At 43.9% G+C, this 7,961-nt stretch overlaps 1 protein-coding gene across 5 annotated transcripts in view; it reads left to right on the forward strand.

Annotated features, from left to right (window-relative positions):
- Positions 1–733: 733 nt before the first annotated feature.
- Cnbp (CCHC-type zinc finger nucleic acid binding protein) overlaps positions 734–7,961 on the forward strand; it is a 13,078-nt gene continuing 5,850 nt past the window's right edge. The window contains exon 1 of one of the 5 annotated variants that reach the window (XM_023705935.1): positions 734–932. The gene's annotated coding sequence lies outside the window, so the exon portion shown is untranslated. The remainder of the gene's footprint in view (positions 933–7,961) is intronic. The other 4 variants (XM_023705936.1, XM_023705934.1, XM_004645599.2 and 1 more) reach the window with 4 other exon arrangements.

A 7,961-nucleotide genomic window follows, 5' to 3' on the forward strand; every position in this document is an offset into this window, starting at 1 on the left:
TGAAACCACAACTTGCTATATATAGATCAACTCTCCTGGCTTGTTCTTTCCCTAAATCCTAGGGTCTACCACACCTGCTGTGCTAAGTGGGTCACAAGGAGAGTTGTGACACAATCTCATCACTGACCCTCCCCCAGTATTAGATACAGAACCCTGGGCTTTCACCTTGCGCTTCATCTCCATCCCTTTCTACCTTATTGGGTTTTTTGTTTGTTTGTTTGTTTGTTTAACTCAGGCCCTTGCACTTGCCAGGCAAGCGCTTATTCTACTAAGCTATCTCCCCGACCCCTCCTTTCTACCTTATTTTGGACTCTTCACTGTATAGCTAAGGCCGGCCTGGCATTTGAGATCTTCCTGCCTCAGCATTTTGAGTGCTGTGATTACGAGCGAGGGCTACCGCGCCTGGCTCACCACGAGCTTTTATTTAGCCCTGGTGGTGAGAGCAAGGTCTTTCCTCACTGCCAAGTTCTCTGGCCGTGGCCTGGTCTCCCTGGCCGCAGCTGCCCAGAACAAGCACCCGACTCCAACTTCCCGATTCCACAAGATGGGCGAGGAGCAAGACAGCAAGCTAAAAGGCCGAGCCCTGGGATGCACCGGAAAAGCGCGGCGCGTGGATCCAGACGTCGGCCCCGCCCCGCCTCGCCTTACGTCACGCTCGTGCGGAGCGGACGTCCCGGCGGGCGGATCTGATTGGATGGTTGGAGCTCTGCACGCTGATTGGCCGCGTGGGCGAGGCGGAGAGGAGCCGTGCGCAGCGACGTGTGTGGGGCCGTGTGCAGACCCGCGTGTGGCGCAGGCAAGGACTCTGAAAATAAACAGCCGTTCCCTCGCGAGCTTCCTTCTCTGGGCCTGTGTCTGACTCTCCGCCGCTGCGGGTCCTCTCAGAGGCCGAAGGTGAGGGAGAACGTGTGGGCCGGTGTGGAGAAGCTGCGGTACGGTCCCCGAGCGGAGGCGGACGGAAGGGGTCGGGAGTGGGGCGATGGCGGCCGCACTTTGGCCTGCGCTGCTGCTGCTGCGTCAGGAAGGGAGCTCGGCCGCCGCCTCGGGCCCGGCTTCCGGTCCACCGCCGCCCACGACCCCAGTGCCCTTCCTGGGTCCAGGAGCTTGGTGTTGCGCTTCAGCCTCCCCCGCCCAGGCCTTACTCCGGACCGCGCGCTCGGCGAAGGAGGCTGGGCCGGGCACTCTAGGCCGAGGCCCGCGCTCCTCTCACGGGTGCGGGGCTGGGGCCCCTTGGCGGGAACCGACGGGCAGGCGATGGGGGATGGGTGGGCCATGCGCGGGGCAGGACGCAGACCTCGGCACCCCGGACCCTCGTAGCGAGACCTGGGCATCTGGGGAATGTGTTCTCCCTGCCGGGCAGCGTCCCTATCATTATATATTTTCCACACAGGTTGAAGCTGTTGTTTTACACTTGTCATGTAGAAGGGTTGGTAAGAACTTTTCGCTAAATCAAGATTTAAGTTCCAGAGGCCATGTTTAAGAAAAACAAACGCTTCCCAGAAAAAAGACATGAATTTGCCAGGGCTCCAAGACGGTTTCGGTAGTAGTCTTTGCCATCATTTCTTGGCTTAAACCGGTGCAAATTACAATTAAGACTATTAAGTTTCCTTTTAGGTTGTCTATACGTGAAAACCTATTTTAGGAAGGCATGGTCGCCCACAGTTTGGTTTGGGTGCTGGTTTTGTTATGGACAAGGCTTGTTCCTTGTTGCCACATGTTAAGCACATGGTCTCAGCCAGAGGGCATTTTGAAAGGAAGTGACCGCATGTTAGACTAGGAGATCTTAGACAATTTGCTCGGTAATTCTCTGAGACTTAGTGTGCGTCATTCATAAGAGCCCTTAGAGATAAGATAGAAGAAGCCAAGGGTTGAGGCTTTTTGTCTTATTAAAAGTAAAGAATGATTGATTTCATTTCCCTCATATTCCCAAATTACGGGTGTGTGTGTGTGTGTGTGTGTGTGTGGTACTGCGGATCAAACTTGGGACCTTGCGCTTGCCAGGCAGGCGTTTATGCCGCTGAGCTATATCCCCGGCCCCTTGTTCCTAAATTAAGTTTTAAACAATTTTTTCACTTTCCTGTTGTCTGACTCCATTTTGGAGAGAAGCAACCAGTTAATACTCGCATCAAATCTTTGAAGATTTTGAAAAGATTTATGAGATGTAGACCTTATTTCCTGAACTGTTTATGAAACGTCTAAGGAATTACCCTAATGAAGGCTTATCAGACAAAATGCCAGCCCTAGGTATGTGTTTTTAGCTGACTTGCCTTCAAGGACCTCTTTGTGTACTAGAATATAAAAGGAATCATTAGATTTACCAGGATAAGTAAAGGACTTAAAAATTTTTCCCAAGTTCAACTCTTGGTAACCAGTTTTTAAACAGGAGCTAAAAATATTTTGGTGTATTTATTATATACATCATATTAGAAAAATTTCTTGGGAATCAAAAATTCACATTCCTTTTTAATTTGATGAGAGAAGTGATTGATTTCAACAGATCTGCAGTCTCTAAAGTACTATGGGCCTGGCTAGGGCTGGTAGTGTAGGCCAGCCTGGGCTACATACATGATGAGTTCAAGGCCCGTCTGAACTCTTACCTGATGAGACCCTGTTTCAAGAAAAAAAAAAAAATTATGAGCCAAATCGGTGTCAGCTTAAGGGGCACTGACATTTGAGTACTTGAAATAAAGTGATTTTTAAGTTAGGAGTTAATTTTGTGGTTGTGATTTATGGTTGGATTGTTCTTTTCCTATAGCAGATTAGTGCTTACAAGCTATGGAACCACTATTGGGCTAATTGCAATGTCTGGCTTATAGGCAGAATGCTGAGCCTTAGAAATTTTGCTGTTTAACTGCAAGAGTGAATAATTCAAAAATAAAACAAAAACTCTTGCTGGCTTCTTTCCTTTTCCTAGTTTTCTCACTGACAGTAGGTGGAGAGCCAGAAGACCGATGCCAAGGCACCCTGGCCACCCTAGGGAACAGCTTTCCCTGTTGTCACTTAAGGGAGCTCCACCTCTGCAGTGTCAGAGGCTGGTGCAGTACGGGAGTGCCACCAAGAGGGTCCGGTGAGCTGCGCAGCATTGTCACGTAGGGATAATATAAAATGAGAGTTATGGCCACCAGAATTCAGGTTATTAGTAGGGTTTTGTTAATTAGGAAGATGCAGTGATTGGCTGGAGTGGCTCCATAATTACAAATGAGATTAACTAGTGAAATTCAGTTGCAAGATTTTCTGGGTGGTGGTATTCCTAAATTCTGACTCAGACAATAATTTAAGAAAGCTGTGTGAGGGTATACTTTGGATCAATTCCAAGTATGCAGTATGACTGGATTTTTTAAAATTTTACTTTGGTTTGCCAGAAGATTGCTTGTGCAGATTTTTTTTTTTTTTTTAATTTTTTATTTGTGTGTGTGTGTGTGGCCAGCTCAGCCCACCAGGGGGCGGGGCTGGCTGGCATGTGGTGCTGGGGATTGAACCGTGGTCCCTGTGCTTTGCTAAGCTTGTTCTAAGTAGGTGCTTTAGACCACTGAGCCATCTCATCAGCCCCTTATGCAGTATTTTTAAAGTAAGGAGTGAATTGGTGTATTCTTCTAAGAGCATTTTTGTGTCCTTTATCATATAGCCTTAACCTCTGCAGAGGATATAAGAGCTAGATTGGAAATCCTGATTTGAACATTATAGTAGCTTGCATGACTAAGTCATTTATTATCAGATCTTATTTCTTTATAAAATGAATCAAGAACATAACTTTCATTTTTTAAGAGTATGGATAAATCATTTGTCATTAGTATCTCATTCATTGTAGATACTTGGGGGGGGGTTACTGGATTGGAACTCAAGACCTTATGCTTGCCAGGCAGGCACTTGTGCAGCTGAACTTTATTCCCCAACCCCTTATTTAGGTATTAAAACCTTTCAGGTAATCAAGTCAGGGAGTAAGCAAATGCCTGAAGAAGGGTAACAACAGAATTCTCCAAATTGTGAAGTGTACTGTGTTCCTCATATTTCTGGCCAGAAATGCAAGCAATGCAGAATGCATCCTGCCTCGTGCTATATCTGTAATTCATACAAAAATGGTGTTTCTGGGGACCAGGGTGATGGCTCAGTAGAATAAACACTTGCCTGGCAAGCGCAAGGGCCTGAGTTCAATACCTGGTTCTGCCAAATAAAAAAAAAAATAAATAAAGAAATTACATTAGGCTACTGGGGCCTGTAGTTGGGTCATTTTAGCAATTTAGACAAAAATGGTGTTTCCGTGCTGTGTTGAGACATCAGACTAACTTAATTGGAACATAACTACATTCAGAGAGCAAAAGCTCCATTTTGGTTTGAAAGCATTTGGGCCAACGATACTGAGTGAGGAAGCAGTGGTGGCCCTGAACTTGGGGAAAGCAATTTAGGGCCATGCAACATACAAATGGGGATTTTTACAGCTTTTTTTTTTTTTTTTTTTTTGGAACTGGGGATTGAATTCAGGCCCTTGCACTTGTCAGGGAAGTGCTTATTCTGCTGAGCCATCTCCGCGGCCCCATTTTTACAGCATTATTGATAAAACCATGTGAAAAGAGTTAAGCCAGACTTGTGTCATTTTCATCCTTAGTGTTTCTGTTAACATAATTTAAATGTATTTAATAGAGTGGGATCAAGACTACTATATTGCAGCTCATATTGTTAGGGTTTTTTTTTAATATATTGTTAGTTTTGAACACACTGTCAGGTTTACTTTGTTCTTACTATCAAGTGTTAGTTACTGATGTTAAGTCAAGTTAGTAAAACCATTTGTGATTTTGAAGTCCTGGGATTAATCTCAAAAGCTTAAATGAGCACAAAATTTATTTGTAAAATAGTTAAATTTAGCCAGGTGTGTTGGCACATGCCTATAATCCCAACACTCCGGAGGCTGAGGCAGGATGATTGCCAGAAGTTTGAGGCTGGCATGGGCTATATATTGAACACAAGGCTAGTCTGAACTACATAGTGAGATCAACTCCAAAAAGTAAAATTTAGCATATATGTTCTTTTGGTCTTAATTTTTTATTTTTGAAACAGATGTTCACTATGCATTTTAGGCTGGCCTTGACCTCTCTTGGCTGAACTCAAAGCAATCCTGCCTCAGCCTCCCAAATTCTGGGATTGTGGGTGCACACAACTACACCTGCTTTTTGATCCTGTTTTGCAGCACCAGGGATAGTGCTAGCTAGCCAGGCAAACTGTACTGCTGAGCTACATGCACAACCTCTCACTGTAGATCATTTTTATCATCTCAGAGAGCAGTCATAAATTTTTAAGGTAACAAAGCAGGTGGTTCAGTTGGGTTAAATACTTAACCCAAGTTCACCTGTGACACTAAGTCATTATGTGTCAGATTACATTGATGTAGCATAGATATCTGTGATTTTTAGCAAAGAAAATTTGCACTGATGGTGTCTGACAGCAGTAAAAAGGCAGCTGTTTTTGCTGTTTTTTGTATTTTAGGGAAGGGTGTTCAGGGTCTCACTACTAGATCAGACTCAGTGATCCCCCTGTTTATAGCCTCCCAAAAGCTGGGATTACAGGCATATGCCACCACTCCCACTCTCAATTGCCATCTTGGGGCCAACAGATTCAGGGATCGAACCCCCTTAACCCACTGAGCTATTTGGTTGGCCCTGCTGGGGGTTTTTTGGTTTTTTTGTTTGTTTGTTTTTGTTTTGTTTTGTTTTCTGATACTGTGGATTGAATTTAAGGCCTTTGCACCCTGAGCTACATCCTCAGCCCTTTTTATTTTTTTTGAGATGGAATCTGGCTACATTCCTCCAGCTGGCCTTGTTTCTCAGCCTCCCAGGGTGCTGGATTACAGGAATAATCAGGTTTTTATCTTATGTCAGTACAAGTATTTTGTGGCTTAGTTGAATGTAAATTCTTGGAGTATTTTGATGAGTCCGTGACAAGTGAGGAGTCTTGGGCTGATTGCTGGCTTCTTTTTTTTTTTTTTTGTGACCTCTAGTGGGAATTTCTCATGATTGTGTTCATCTGAAATACTTTTGTTGGTTTTATCATTCTGAAATTGTTTTGCTGCTCTATCATAAGATTATTATAGATTGAGGTATCCAAACAGCATTAAAACTGGAAGTTGCAAATTGGTTTTCTTGGTTGGATTTTTTTTTTTCCCCTTTTTGCGAAAGGTCTACCTATATAGTTCAGGCTAGCCTTGATCTCACTTTGTAGCCCAAACTGGTCTTGAACAAATCATAGCAATTCTCCTGCCTCAAGATTCTGAAGTGCTAGGATTATAGGCATGTCCTCCACACCCATTTTTAGGAACTCTTAGTGTTTTGGATCTTTTGGGTTTTTGTTTTAGTTTTTTTATTTTTTTTTTAATTTTTTTTAATTTAATTTATTCATTTATGTGTGTGTGCGCGCGCGCGTGTGTGTGTCCAGCTCAGCCCACCAGGGGGCAGGGCTGGCTGGCATGTGGTGCTGGGGATTGAACCATGGTCCCTTGTGCTTTGCTAAGCTTGTTCTAAGTAGGTGCTTTAGACCACTGAGCCATCTCTCCAGCCCTTGTTTTAGTTTTATGAGACAAGTTCCTGCAGTGCAATTGAGGCCAGTCTGGAACTCACTGTAGCCCAGCCCAACCTCAAGATTTTGGTGATCTTTCAGCCTCCCAATTGTTGAAATTACAGGGGTGTTCTACCACGCCCAACTAGAGTGTTGATCTTAACCTTCGTCAGAAGGTGAAAACTGAGCTGAATGTGGTGGCACATGCTAGTAATCTGGGACTTGGGAGGCTGAGCCAGGAGGATCACAAATTCCAGGCTAGCCAGGACTACACAGTGAGTAGTCCTTTCAAAACAAAACAAAAAACAAAATCTGAAAATAGTTGTTACTAAAAACCTGTTTGCAAAAAAATCTTACCTATGATTTCAGAAAGCGGAGTCCTTGCAGTCTGTAAAGGCACTGGGGATTTAAACCCATGGCTTTTTTACTGAGTTACGTCTCCAGCCCTTTATTATTTTTTGAGACTGGGACATATTGAATTACCCAGTGAGTCCTTAGATTTGAGAGCTATTGTGGCTGATAGCAAGAATTTAGGTTCTTTTTTGTTAGTATTTGGTTGGATTGGGTCTGTACAAAACGCAACTAGTTTCAGCAAATGACTTAAGATTTCCCCGCCCCTAAAACAATTACTGTTATGTAACTACTACTGAAAGAGTCAGTACCTGGAGTGTTGTCATGATTCTAGGGTAGATTTGTTCTCTGAGGTCCAGGGATATGATGACATGGTGTGATTAAACAGATATTAACCAAGTATGTTAGCCCTTAATAAGGAGAGTTCCAAGCTAGGACACAGATTCTTTATATTACAGAGTTGACCCTTAAGGATTGGAAAGACAAGTGGAGAGGGTAGTGCAGGGGTGAGGGAACAGCCAGGAGAGCAGTATCAGGCAGTGAGAATCATGGAGCTGTAATTCTCAGCTGTCTCACCTTGGTTTTCTCAGGGAACTTACTTTGAATTTCTCTGAGGGTTTAATTAAATATTTATACATATTAGGATGGTAACCTATCTTGAGCATAGGCACCTAAGATGTTGTAGAGCATGAGCTGAAACAAATCTCTAACTTTAAGAAGCATGGTGGGGTGTACATTTGTAATCCGAGCACTGGGCAGGCTGCGCCAGGAGGATTGTTTGGAATTTGAGGCAAGCGTGGGCTACAAAGTTGAGTTCAAGGCCAGCCTGTACTGCACTGCATAGCAAGACCCTGCCTCAAAAAGACAAAAGGGGGGAGGGGAAGCGTAGTGCAAATTATTGGCTTACTTGTGTTAATTGAGACAAGTCTTATCACAAGAGGCCAGTTATTTAGTGAAAATCCAAACCATTTGATTCATAGTGACTGGCTTGGTCACAGTAGCCATATTTGGGACACATTTGTATTTAACCCCATGGAAGAGAACTTTTTTTATTTTTTTATTTTTTT

The sequence above is a fragment of the Octodon degus genome, unplaced genomic scaffold (assembly GCF_000260255.1).
Source record: "Octodon degus isolate 3935 unplaced genomic scaffold, OctDeg1.0 scaffold00233, whole genome shotgun sequence".
Lineage (NCBI taxonomy): Eukaryota > Metazoa > Chordata > Mammalia > Rodentia > Octodontidae > Octodon > Octodon degus.